Source organism: Felis catus (genome assembly GCF_018350175.1).
Source record: "Felis catus isolate Fca126 chromosome A2 unlocalized genomic scaffold, F.catus_Fca126_mat1.0 chrA2_random_Un_scaffold_81, whole genome shotgun sequence".
Lineage (NCBI taxonomy): Eukaryota > Metazoa > Chordata > Mammalia > Carnivora > Felidae > Felis > Felis catus.
In genome coordinates, this window is record NW_025408503.1 from 23,664 (window position 1) to 38,144 (window position 14,481).

The window sequence follows — 14,481 nt, forward strand, 5'->3', positions numbered from 1 at the left end:
GTACAGCATGGATGAATCTCAAAATAATTATGCTAAGTGAAAGATGCCAGACAAAACAATTTGTAGTGTAGGATTTCATTCATACAAAATTGTAGGAAACGCAAACTAATACACAGTGATAGAAACAAGATCAGTGGTTGCCTGGGGTAAGAGAGGAGTGGGATAGGGCAGGAAGGGCAGATTACAAAGGGGCATGAGAAGACTGAAGAATGATGGATGTTTTCATTAACTTGATTATGGTGATGGCTTCATGAGTATAAACATATGCCAAAACTTATCAGGCTGCCCACTTTATTTTTTTATTTTTTATTTTTTGGCTTCTCAGCTCTGAGCTGCTGCTTTATTTTACTGCCTAAGCAGTGCCAAACATGCAACAAAAAGCAAGACACTTAAGAATTCTCAGAGGATCCTCTTTCTTAATTGTATTTGAAAATATTTTGCCAGTTTCATCTTCCCCCTCATCCTTCTCTTTGCCTTTTTTTTGTTTCCTTGAGATATAACTGACATACAGCTCTGTGTAAATTTAAGGTGGACGGCATAATGACTGGACGTACACACGTTGTGGAATTATTACCAGGGTAAGTTTAGTTAGCATCTCCCTCCTCATAGAGTTACAACATGTTTTCCTCAAATCTGACACTCTGTTTTAATTTATTTTTTTCTAAAGTAAACTCCGCACTCAACCTGGAGCTCGAACTCATGACCCCCATGCTCTACTGACTGAGCCATCAGGCACTCCTCAAATTGTACCCTTTAAATATGTGCAGTTTAATTGCTGGTCAGTTCTGCCTTAATAAAGCTATTAGAAAGCCCTTAACTGTAACAATTAAACATGGCACAGGCATATAAAGAAGTAAGTAATCTCCATTCATCTGACACCATTCATGAGATCATCTCCTTGAGGTTTCCAACATGAAGTGCATGCCCTTCCATATATTCTCTTTACTTATACGAACCTGTGACTACGTTATAGGGTTTACACATTTTGCAAAATGGATGACCCATTCAAATGCTATTTTCACGGAATTTTATTATGGTTAAAAAATCTCTTATTATGCATAAAAACTTCTGGGTGTTCTGATATTAAGTCTCATTATTTTATAGCCAACATGCCTTAGATGCTTTACTAACAAAGAGGATGTAAAACTACGAACAGAAGCAGTTTCCTTTGCAGGAAATTACTAGATAGAGGAGTTGGTCTTCTTTGAGGGAGGGATAAGATCAAGTTCTTTCTATATCGAGAGCCTGTTTTCCACAAGATGTAGTTTAATTTAGAAAAGGAAAACTATTTCTTGTTTTAAACTGTAATTAAATTCTCACTCCAGGTTAAACATTGCACACACAGGGATGTTATATGTGAGCACACTCAATTGGAAACAGACCTTTCAGGATTGTTTTGGTTGTAAACTGGAAAATGGTACCAACTCTAGGGTTTTACCACAGATCAGGATGACTTTTTTAAAAAAAAAAAACCCTTCAGGGGCGCCTGGGTGGCGCAGTCGGTTAAGCGTCCGACTTCAGCCAGGTCACGATCTCGCGGTCCGGGAGTTCGAGCCCCGCGTCAGGCTCTGGGCTGATGGCTCAGAGCCTGGAGCCTGTTTCCGATTCTGTGTCTCCCTCTCTCTCTGCCCCTCCCCCGTTCATGCTCTGTCTCTCTCTGTCCCCAAAATAAATAAATGTTGAAAAAAAAATTAAAAAAAAAAAACCCTTCAATTGAAAAAATGTTAAAATCTATGCTTACTGTGAAAAATGCAAAAAAATATACAAGGATAGGGGATAAAATTTTCTTCTCTCCTGCTCTGCCCCTCATTCCATCTGTTAGACAATCACTGTCAACAATCTGAAGGTAACTTCCCAGACTATATGGTGCCTGTGGGCACACGTGTGTTTGGGCCTGCTTTTATTTTTTGTCTGCTCATTTACTTTTTCTCTCAAGTTTTAAAAAATTCTGATAAAATAGATATGACATCAATCTGCCATTTTCATCATTTTTGAATGTACAATTCGTTGGCGTTAATTTCATTCACAATGTTGTGCAACCATCACCACTATCTACTTCCAAGACTTTTTCATCACCCCAAACAGTAATCCCGTTAATCCCATTAATCATTAATGCACCATTCCTCCCTTGTCCCAATTCCTGGTAATCTCTACTTGCTCTATGAATTTGCCTAGTCCAGATAATTCACATAAGTTGAATCGTACAGTGTTTGTCCTTTTGTGTCACTTATTGTAATGTTTTCATGGTTTTTTTTTTGCTTCCCCCCCCCTTTTTAATGTTTATTTATTTTGAGAGAAAGATAGAATGTGAGTGGGGAGAGGCAGAGAGAGGGAGAGGGAGAGAATCCCAAGCAGGCTCTGTGCTATCAGCACAGAGCCCAACATGGGGCTCGAACTCATGAACCGTGAGATCATGACCTGAACCAAAATCAAGAGTTGGACACTTAACTGACTGAGCCACTCAGGCACCCCTGTTTTCAAAATTTATGCATATTGTAGCATGTATCAGAACTTCATTCCTTTTTATGGCGGGAGAATATTCCATCGAAGACCAAATTTTGTTTATCCATTCATCTGCTGATGGACACTTAAGTTGTGTTCATTCGCTTTTGACAGACATGATCATAATATACACAATTTCAGGAGCTTTTCCCCTTTCAGTTAATACATTTCAGGGGCTACCTTGTCCTATTGGATGGAAATACCACCACTTATTTACTACTCTTCTATTAATAGACACATAAACTGCTGCCATATTTTTGCTATTAAAACAGCGCTAGAGCGAATGTACTTGTGCATACAGTGTTTTGTATTCAGACCAGTTTGTCTGGAAGACAAACTCTTTTATTTAAATTTTTTTTTCAACGTTTATTTATTTTTTGGGACAGAGAGAGACAGAGCATGAACGGGGGAGGGGCAGAGAGAGGGAGACACAGAATCGGAAACAGGCTCCAGGCTCTGAGCCGTCAGCCCAGAGCCCGACGCGGGGCTCGAACTCCGGGACCGCGAGATCGTGACCTGGCTGAAGTCGGACGCTTAACCGACTGCGCCACCCAGGCGCCCCTGGAAGACAAACTCTTAAAAGTTCTATTATCTGGTCAATGCGAATGTGCATTTAACATTTTGACAAACACTGCCAAGTTAGCTTCCAAAAATATGGCCACTGTTGACAGTCTCATCGACAGTGATCATGAGAGCCTTTTTGTCCATGTCTTTCCCACAAGGGGTATTTAGAACTTCTGTCATTCTTGCCAGTTTGACAGATGCACCTGGTTATTTAAATAAGGTATACTATAATCAGGGCTGATATTCAGTAGCAATGCATACGTGTAGCTGCACTTAATATTAAAATACAAAATTTTCTCCGTAGTGTTGGGCAACCGATCACTGCCCTGAGCCCTACCCTCGAACCCCGCCCATCTCCACACAATCCAGCAACTGAAAGGAAACACCCTGCCCGGCACTACGGCCTATACTCATTTAAGTTGGTCCTTATTTGTGCTGTGCAGTTAATGTTTAGAATCTTTCTCCTGCCTCCATGAGTCAAATTTTTTTGTGAGACCCATTGATTATCTCCTTGCTCTAATTCTGAATCTCTAGTCCTGTAAAGCGATCATCTGTCTCAATTACAACACCTGTGCTCCTGAGATCAGGGACCCTGTCCTTCTCATTCATTTTTTCACTCCCAGAATGTTTTTCAAGTACATCAGATACAGCAGTTGCTGGACCAGGATCCCAGAATATTATTGTGAAAACATCATCCCAGCCTCACAGGACCTAGAGACCAGTAAGAAAGGTAGGAAAAATAACTGAGGAAGCAAATAAAGAAAATAATTCCCATTAAGAATGAGTGCCCTAAAGGAAACAGGCTCTAATGACAAGTTAATGAATGATTAACTTCTGCCCTCATTGCCTGTCTGTATGTCCTTTCTTATACCTACTTTATTTTCTTTTAAAAATTAAAAAAAATTTTTTTAACATTTATTTATTTTTGAGAGACAGAGTGAGACAGAGCACGAGTGGGGGAGGGGCAGAGAGAGGGGGTTACACAGAATCCAAAGCAGGTTCCAGGCTCTGAGCTGTCAGCACAGAGCCCGATGCAGGACTCAAACTCACAAACTGTGAGATCATAACCTGAGCTGAAGTCAGACCCTTAACCCATTGAGCCACCCAGGCACCCCACTTATACCTACTTTAAATAGCCAAGCTCATCGCCTGTCAGACTGGCAAGGATGAGAAAACTTCTGAATGTCCCTTGTTTCAAGGATATGGACAAAAAGACCCTCAAAGTTAGTGTTGACGAGAATGACAACAAATGTAACAGTGATATTTTTGGAAGACAGTGTCATGGTGGGGGGGGCGGTGGTTCTTCTTAGTAGACAGGTCTGAGACAGAAAGGAAAGTGCGAAGGAGTCAGGTGCAGGGAGGGAGGGTATACAGGCTGCACTGGGTAGTGTGTGCAAAGGCTCACGGGGAGTGTGTGCAAAGGATCTGTTGTGATTGAAAGGGTCGGGAACAAGGTATGAGTGAGCCCAGAATGCAAGTGGGAGAGGCTGGAGATAAATCCGGCTAGGGCCGGATCACACCGTGCCTTACAGATTACAGCCAAGAGTCTGAGATGACCTGCTTTGTAATTTAAGATCCTACACCACTTAAGTTTATATTCTCCAATTGTTCCTGAAGCACCTAAGCGACTACGAGTTTGAAAGACACACTGAGCCCCCTGTAGCTTTCTTTTATCCTTCCTAGTGCCCGTGGGTTCCCAAGATAGCAGCGTGGACGGTGCATACGTGCCCAGGGTGAGACATATTCGCCTTCACTTCCTCTGCACCCTTTCGGCTCCTCCACCTCTCTGCTCCACAGAAAACAACAGAGATTTCCATCTCTGAAGGACACTTTACTCAAGGATAAAATCAGCCATTAATTATTGAGCACTTTCTATGTGCTCACCATTCTCCCAAGTGCTTTGTATAATATTAACTCATTTCATCCAGGTATCCTCATCTACCCAAGAAAACGGAGGCGAAGGAAGATGAGCCATTTTGACCACAGTCATAGAAGTGGTCAGTGGAAGACCAAGAATCTTGAGTCCATGTCTCTGACTGCTCAAGGATAGTCCTCTCCAGCCGGGTTGGTGCGTGGAAATTGCAATCCACCTGTTTATTTCACTCAAGGAAGCATTTCGAGAGACTGTGTACATGCTGTCCTTAACTGTTGTACATTCTGCTTGGATACAACTCATACTTTTCACATTATACATCAATCTCCCTCAAATCAAATATGGACTGTGTCAAATATGGATTTCTGAGATCACCTAATGTAGTCCTGAGACATCATAGGCTAGCACTGCCCATGAGCCTGGCAGTTTGGTTTCCAGTTTCGGCTGCCACTGAAATATTTCAATTTCCCTCTTATTTTATTGTAAAAAGCCATGGAAAATAGGGGAAAGACCCAAAGGACTAACACTAAAGGTACAGAGCACACCTGTACTACAAGAAAGCTAAGGATGAAAATCACTGCATGTATAAAAATAATCAACTATTAGCTTGCTCAATTGTCCTCTGGACTTAAGCCGGTCAGTGTTCAACTGAGAACAAAAAGATAATAACTTTACAACTGTGTGTATAAAATATTGGAAATATATTGTAGGAAATGGGTCAACGGCACAGCACAGTTAGTACATTGGCTATTTTGGCTTTTGTTTGTTTTGCTTTCTGAAAAGAGAACCCCTTTGTAAAAGGTAAGTCTATTTTTCAACTTTTGGGCAGCTAGCTTTTATTTGAGAGTAAGGAATTAACTGTATTTACTAATTTTCTTCCTCATTTCTAGAACACAGATATTTTGATGGTAGATCATATTATGTATCCTATCCTATCCTATCCTATCCTATCCTATCCTATCCTATCCTATCCTATCCCCACTTGGTAAGTCTCTGTACACTCACACACATACGTGTAGAAACCCACTTTCCTGTTCAGCATCAGAGTTCAGCATTTACAGGTGTCCACTTACCTTTACTAGTAGGTATTCTTCTGACTTCCTCTTGCTTTCACTGTAATAATCTTTGGATTTTGTTTGCCATGCATAGTTGTCATCTTTTTCTTTCACACATTCTTTCTTCCGGATTTCTCACCAAAGCCTGTAACCCAGAAAAGAGACGCTCCTTAATTTCTGTAGGCACGCAGGAAAGAACTAGAGTTCTCAAATCAGTGACACTTCTAATTTATTTCCAGTTTTCCCTTGGCTGGCTACAGTTTAATCACCGTTTTAGAAATTTACCTAACGAGATTTAAAATGGAGCTATCTCGACATACAAATGAAATTGAGGCTGTTCTCAACAACTAAGTGATTCGGCCTCTTACATAATGCATTTCATTGAATAGACAGTGTTACCGTCTCTGTAGAAGGAGATTCCGCAGGGCTGAAAGTTATCTACAGTCGTTGTAAATTCAGGGTGACAAAAGTGGGAGAAATCAATAAAGCATCACCGCAGAATCCATGTTACAGAATTACTGGAACCAGGATAGCACTCCCAAATCTCGTGTTTTTGTTTTTTTTTTAATTTTTTTTTCAACGTTTTATTTTATTTTTGAGACAGAGAGAGACAGAGCACGAACGGGGGAGGGGCAGAGAGAGAGGGAGACACAGAATCGGAAACAGGCTCCAGGCTCTGAGCCATCAGCCCAGAGCCCGTCGCGGGGCTTGAACTCCCGGACCGTGAGATCGTGACCTGGCTGAAGTCGGACGCTTCACCGACTGCGCCACCCAGGCGCCCCTAATCTCGTTTTTAACAGATGTCAGTTGTGGAGAGAATGAAGCACATGTCATGAATACTGATGAAATTTAGTGTGTGTCTTGCGCCCTAAGATGCTCATTTATATGTATTTGTCATTTTCTCTATAAAAGAAAAGGAAACAGCTATCCCTCGGAAGCTCTCCTTAAGTCAGGAAGTGCGCTTCTTGTCAGCTGTGGGCCAAACTGTTTCACACCCAGGAGTGTGTAAAAAGTGGACAAGAAGGCGGAAGCAGCAGGTGTGGCATTCACTGTTTTGCCGTGTGAGTGGATAAAACTCGACTTGTCCAACCATCCCGCACTGCACCTCCCCATTCCACCTGAGCCTCAGCTCTCCCTGGACATGGACACAGGCGTGAAGTGGAAGATGGCGGCCGGAAGCAGAAAGAACTCAGGACAATTTGTTCATCAGCACCTTTGCTCCTGTCTCCTTACTGATGCCATATGATACACCCATCTTTTCTAACAGGAGCGAGATATTCCAGGGGCTCCACCACAATGAGAGCTGAGAGTTTCTTTTCTTTTTTTTTTTTAATGTTTATTTATTATATTGAGACAAAGAGCATGAGTGGGGAAGGAGCGGAGAGAGGGAGACAGAGAATCTCTGCGCTGTCAGCAGAGAGCCTGATGCAGGGCTCGAATTCACAAACCATAAGCTCATGACCTGAGCCAGAACCAAGCATTGGATGCTTAATGGACTGAGCCACCCAGGTACCCCAGCTGGGAGTTTCTTGTGGGCAATATTTGCAGTATCCTTTTAGGACAAAAATAAATTTTAGGAAACAAACTAATTTACTTATCTTTGAATCTTAAAGCCAGTAAGACCCTAATTTTATGTGAGGTGTGTTAAATTCAATATTAAAATGCTAACAAAAAAATTAAATTTAAATAGTGGGATCTAATGTTCATAGAGTGTAGCCATGGGACTGCAGTAATGGTTTGGGTAGGATGAAATCAGAATGAAGACCTCTCACATCCAGCCATCTCCTTAGACCCGTGGCTTCCAGGGAAAATACTGGGTATAGAATATACGAGAGGGATAGTGTAGTCCCAGCCCCCACTTTACAGTAAGATAACTGAGGCTTCGAGAGAGGGAAGGGGACCTGCAGGAGAACCACATGGAGAACTGGCACCGTCGTGACTCCGTACGTTTTCTGCTTTATCAAAACGTCTCTCTACAAATTCCATGTGTCCACCAGGTTACATAAGTTCCTAGACTGGGGGTTAGACCTTATAAATAGTGATATAACAAGCAGCCTGGATCACAGGGCAGAAGAGAGAGAAAGGCAATCATTTATTGAGTGCCCACCACAAGCCATTTAGTGCGCAGGGCATAGCACTTACATTGCAGCTAATGCTTTCGGGGAACTGTGAAAATCATATAGGAATCATTATCTTATGAAGATGAGGAAACTGAGTCACGGCAAGAGGATACTTTGTTTGAGGTGACACACAGCTAGTAAGTTTTGTTGTTTTTGTTTTTTTATTTTAATTCCCGTACAGTTAATATAGAGTGTTGTAATAGTTTCAGGTGTATGATATAGTGATTCAACACTTCTATACATCACCTGGTGCTCATCACAAGTGCACTCCTTAACCTCCATCACCTATTTCACCCATCCCCCCCCCCCCACCTACCTCCCTTCTGGTAAACATTGGTTTGTTCTCTTTTCTTTTTCTTTTTTTTTTTTTTAATTTTTTTTCAACGTTTTTATTTATTTTTGGGACAGAGACAGAGCATGAATGGGGGAGGGGCAGAGAGAGAGGGAGACACAGAATCGGAAACAGGCTCCAGGCTCCGAGCCATCAGCCCAGAGCCTGACGCGGGGCTCGAACTCACGGACCGCGAGATGGTGACCTGGCTGAAGTCGGACGCTTAACCGACTGCGCCACCCAGGCGCCCCGGTTTGTTCTCTTTTATTAAGAGTCTGCTTCCGGCGCCTGGGTGGCTCAGTCAGTTGAGCATCCAACTTCAGCTCAGGTCATGCTCTTACGGTTCATTGAGTTCAGCCCCGCATCGGGCTCTGTGCTGACAGCTTAGAGCCTGGAGCCTGCTTCCAATTATGTGTCTCCGTCTCTTTCTGCCCCCTCCCTGCTCACACTGTCTCTCTCTGCCTCTCCAAAAATAAAGAAAACTAATTAAAAAAAAAAAAGAGCCTGCTTCTTAATTTGTCTCTCTTTTTTCCTTTGCTCATTTGTTTTGCTTCTTAAATTCCACATATGAGTGAAATCCTATGGTATTTGTCTTTCTCTGACTGATTTCTTTTCTTTCTTTCTTTCTTTCTTTCTTTCTTTCTTTCTTTCTTTCTTTCTTTCTTAGCAGCAGGTAAAAGTTTATTAGAGTAAGATTAGAAAGGAAGAATAACAGGAAATCTCTCTTTACAGAGAGGGGACATTCGAAAGTGAATGACTTATTTCACTTAGCATTGTAATTTCTAGCTCCATCCATGTCACTGCAAATGGCAATATTTCATTCCTTTTTATAACTGGATAGTATTCCATTTTATATACACACATACACACACCATGTCTTTATCCATTCATCTATTGATGGACACTTGGAATGCAAACCGGTGCTGCCATTCTGGAAAAACAGTGTGGAGTTTCATTAAAAAGTTAACAATAGAACTACCCTATGAGCCAGCAGTTGCACTACTGGGTATTTACCCCAAAATACAAAAACACTAATTCCAAGGGATACATGCACCCTTATGTTTATAGCAACCTCATCTACAATAGCTAGTAAGTTCTTTGATCCCATGGCCCGATATACTCTGACTTCCGACCTGTAATGAGCAGCAACTGTACAACCCAGGAAATATGCATCTATTTGAAAACTCCAGATCCCAAGAATAGAAACGGAATGGATAGTGTTTTAAAGAAGACTAAAGAAGAGAACAGAGGAAAAATAAGTTAAAAGCACTATGGGAGTATATTCAACCATTCAACTCTTAATGTGTAGGAGGGAAATGTCTTAAGATCTTTGGATATACCAAATATGCAAATGCAATTAGAACATATCATGTAACTTCACCCATAAAATTCAGTGAAGGATACTTGTCATATTAAGAACCTACAGGTGAGCAAATAAGTTCAAGGTCTCAGTGAGTTAGGATGCCTGAGATATGATCACCTCTTTGCTTAGGCTGTCATAACAAATGCCATATACTGAGTGGTTTGAACAGCCTTCACAGTTCTAGAGGCTGGAAGTCCAAGATCAAGGTGGCAACAAAGTTTGGTTTCTCCTGAGGTGCATGTATCTTTTTGAATTAGTATTTTTATTTTCTTTGGGTATACACCTACCAGTGGAATTACCGGATCATATGGTAATTCTATTTTTAATATTTTGAGGGACGTCCATACTGTTTTCCACAGTGGTTCTACCAGTTCGCCTTCCCATCAACAGTGCACGAAGGTTCCTTTTTCTCCACATTCTTGCCAACACTTGTTGTTTCTCATGTTGTTGATTTTAGCCATTCTTACAGGTGTATGGTGATATCTCACTGTGGTTTTGCTTTGTATTTTTCTGATGACTAGTGACGTTGAGCATCTTTTCACAAGTTCGTTGGCCATCTGTATATCATCTTTGAAAAAATGTTTATTCATGTCTTCTGCCCATTTTTAAATTGGATCATTTGTTTTTTGTGTGTTGGGTTGTAGAAATTCTTGGTATAATTTAGATATTAATTCCTTATTGGAGACATCACTTGCAAATATCTCCCCCCATTCAGCAGGTTGTCTTTTCGTTTTGTTGCTGGTTTCCTTCCCTGTGCAAAAGCTTTTTATCTTGGGGTAGTCCCAACAGTTCAACTTGCTTTTATTTCCCTTACCAAAGGAAACATCTAGAAAAATGTTTCTATGGCTGATGTCAAAGAGATTGCTGCCTATGTTTTCTTCTAGGAATTTTATGGTTTCAGGGGTCACATTTAGGCTTTGGTCCATTTTATTGTTATGTGTGGTTTAAGACAGTGGTCCAGTTTCATTCTTTTGCATGTAGCTGTCCACTTTTCCCAATGCCATTTGTTGAAAAGAAATGGATTATCCAATCCATTCCCATTGGATATTATTGCCTCCTCTGTCATAGATTAATTGGCCATATAATCATGGGTTTATTTCTGGGCTTTCTATTCTGTTCCATTGATCCACGTGTCTATTTTTGTGCCAGTACCATACTGTTTTGATTGTAACAGCTTTGTAGTGTATCTTGACATACGGGATTGTGACACCTCCAGTTTTGTTCTTCTTTTCGAAGATTGCTGTAAAGGTCTCATTTTCGCTTAATTACCTCTTCGAAGGCTTTCTCTCCAAATATAGTGACATTCTGAAGTATCGGGGGGTCAGAGCCTCAACATATGAATCTTAGGACACAATCTAGCCCATACTGCCCACTCAGTAACTATTTCTGTTGCCACAGCAGTGCAAAGCCAGGTACTAGAAAAACAACAAACCTGCTACATGCCATCAACATTCAGCGTCACCCATAAAGATTCGAAGCCCTCTACTATTTGAATTCAGGCCCCTAAGGGTCTATTACAGGTTTTAAATTTTAAAAAATAAAGGTGGGAAAGGTCATGATTCAACAACCTTTGGTCACAACGGTCTAAACCAGGGGTCAGAAAAGTATCGCCTGCAAATTAAATCCAGCCTGCTGACTGTTTCTGCAGGTAAAGTTTTTTGGCACACAGTCACATCCAGTCATTTAAAGACTGCCTCTGGTCGCTCCGGAGCTACAATCACACGGCTGAATAGCTGTGCCAGAGACCCAAGACCAAAAGTATTTACTCTCTGGCCTTTGACAGAGATAGTTTGCCAACTCCTGCTTTAATCTATGGTAGTCAGGTTTTTGTTTTTTTATTTTTATTGTAGGACTTTTCAGGGTCTGGAAAATATATGCTTCAAACTTCAAGGGGAGGATATACAGTAAAACTGCATCTTGCATTGGAAGTAATTTCTAAAGTCAGTTCAAACTGAAAACTGTGAATGATCAGAACGAACACTGGGAATCCCGTAGGGAAAGTGCCACACCATACAGTCTACCATCGCATGTCATCATCAACATGGCCAGGTTTTCCTTCAAAGTTGCCAACAGATAAAATTGCTTTTGAGCACCACATGGAAGAGTTGGCTTTCTTTACGGGCCCCTGTATAAAAACATGCCTACGAATCGCCCTCGGCATGGTAAGATGCTTGAAGACACTGAGAACTGCCAGGAGGGTCAGGATACCAACTCACACTAACGTCTTCAATTTGCCAAAGTTAAATATGCACTCGCTATGACTTTGCAGGAGGTGCTTGTTGTCGCTGTCGTTTGCACTGTTTCCCAATTTAACCTCTCCCATCTCATGCCCCCAAGCCCCCAGTGCCAGAAGCTTATAATAGGACCTGTGTTTCATGGCATGCATTTAAAGAAATGCAAAAACACTAAAAATCATGGGTATTAGGGACCAATCAACTGAACAGAAGACATGTATGAGGCTTTCTTAACACTAATTATAAAAGAAGTGTAGGACAAAGCCGCAATAAGACACCACTTAATACCCATTAGGTGGGATATTTTTTTTTTAAGTGAAAAATAACAAATGTTGGTGAAAATGAGGAAAAGTTAGAACGCATTGCAGATGGGGATGTAAAATGGTGCAGTCTTTGTAGAAAATGATTTGAAAGCTCCTTAAAAAATTAAACATAAAATTACCATAAGATACAAGAATTCTACTTCTGGGTACATACCCCAAAGAATTGAAAGCAGACGGTTGTGCACCTGTTCATAGCTGCATTATATGTTATTCTGTTCACAGTAGCCCAAAGGCAGGAATAATCCAAGTGTCCACTGACAAGATAAATGGATAAACAAAACGTGGTATACACATACAATGGAGCAGTATCCATTTTTAAACAGAATGGAATCCTGATACATGCCACACTGTGGATGAATTTTAAAAACACTATGGTAACTGGAATGAACCAGATGCAATAGGACAAATATTGTATGATCTCACTTGCATGCGGTGCCTCGAGTAGTCAAATTCATACAGATGGAGAGTAGAACAGAGGTTATCAGAGCATAGGGGACTGAGGAATGGAAGTGATTGTTTAATGGGCACAGAGTTTCAATTTGGAGTGATGAAAAAGGTTCTGGAGACCGATGGCAATGAAGGTTTTACAACACTGTGAATTTACTTAATGCTGCTGAACTGCACATTTAAAAATAGTCGGAAGGGTAAACTTTTTTTTTTAAGCTTGAGAGAGGAAAGAGCACAAACAAGGGAAGGGCAGAGAGACAGAGACAGAGAGAGAATCCCAAGCAGGCTCCACACTGTCAGTGCAGAGCCCGTAACAGGGCTCCATCCCACAAACCGTGAGATCATGACTTGAGCCAAAACCAAGCGTCGGACACTTAACCACCTGAGCCACCCAGGTGACCCTAGAATGGTAAAATTTACATTATGTATATTTTACCACAATAAAAAATGCTCCAGAAAAAAAAAATAAAAAAGAAATGTAGGAGCGTAATTGCAGGGATGGGGATAGAGAGAGAGGGCTTAAATTGTTTATACAGAATGTCTCATTCTGCTAAAAAAAAAAAAAAAAAAAAAGGCAGCCAACAAATCTTTGGCCTGCTTAGGTGACAACATCATAGCTTGGAAGACAGAGGAAGCAATAAAGGGAAGTGTTATTCCAGAAAGACCTTTAGGTGATAGAGAAATGAAGCAGAAAAGTGGTCACGTGCCGTTGGAGTTCAAAGTAGCATTGGCAGGGATGCTGGGGTCCTCACTTGGCTCCTCCCGGGCCCGAATCTTCTTCCAGCACAGCCTCACTGCCCCCTTGTCCCCATGCTCACTCCCATGCTCACCCTTCCATTCGCCCCATCCACTGTCCACTCAGCAGCCTGAGTGCTGGCGAAAATACAGCATTACGCAAAGGATGATGTGACAAACTCCTGTCCGCGTCACTGTGCCGTCACTCAAAATGAACTAATGTTGTTCTTCGCATTCATTAACTCTTTTGAGAAATAGAACCACATGGAACTTAAACCCCTCCAGTTCACACATGGATATGTCTGTGTGTGTGTGTGTGTGTGTGTGTGTGTGTCCAAAACAACATATCCTACAGTAGTGTAGGTTTTACAGTTTTTATAAAGTACAGCATGTGTATATTACACTGTACTCCACATTGTTTTTGAGACATCTTCATTTTGGTCCATACAGATCTAGGTCATTGACTGTTGTATGGCACTCTATAATACAACCATACCATAGTTTAATTCTCCTTTTCTGGACTGATGGCTATTGGGCGGGGTCCAATCATGACAAAGGATGCTCCGATGGACACCCTTCACAATCCTCCTCCAGAGTCCAGATCCCTCTGTTCAGTGGCAGAGGCTGTCCCGGCCCATTAGTATTGTGGCAGCCCTGTGTATACCTGCAGGACTTTGTCCTGGTTAAGTCCAGCTCTCCTGGGGGCAACTGAAAATGGGAGAGAGCTCTTTTGTGAGTTGGGGGTGGAGGAGAGCAGGGATGCTAAATTTCTACAGTGCATGAAAGTCTCGAGGGACAGAGACTTGCCCCTCACAAAAATACCAAGTGCTCCTCCTTGGAGAAACAATGTTGCTAACTTTCTGTCTGCAGGAAAATCTGTTGTGGAATATGTGCATTCTCAAGTGTAACTGGGGGATGACAACTTATTCTCCAA

At 41.5% G+C, this 14,481-nt stretch overlaps 2 long non-coding RNA genes across 6 annotated transcripts in view; one reads left to right on the forward strand and one right to left on the reverse strand.

Annotated features, from left to right (window-relative positions):
* The window catches only part of LOC123383578, a 71,777-nt gene that overhangs the window by 16,578 nt on the left and 40,718 nt on the right, over positions 1 to 14,481 (reverse strand). Inside the window, exon 2 of the long non-coding RNA XR_006593422.1 lies at positions 6,013 to 6,139. This is a non-coding gene — a long non-coding RNA (uncharacterized LOC123383578). The remainder of the gene's footprint in view (positions 1 to 6,012; positions 6,140 to 14,481) is intronic.
* Positions 1 to 14,481, forward strand: part of LOC123383579 — a 69,226-nt gene that overhangs the window by 13,863 nt on the left and 40,882 nt on the right. The gene's annotated exons all lie outside the window — the stretch shown is intronic.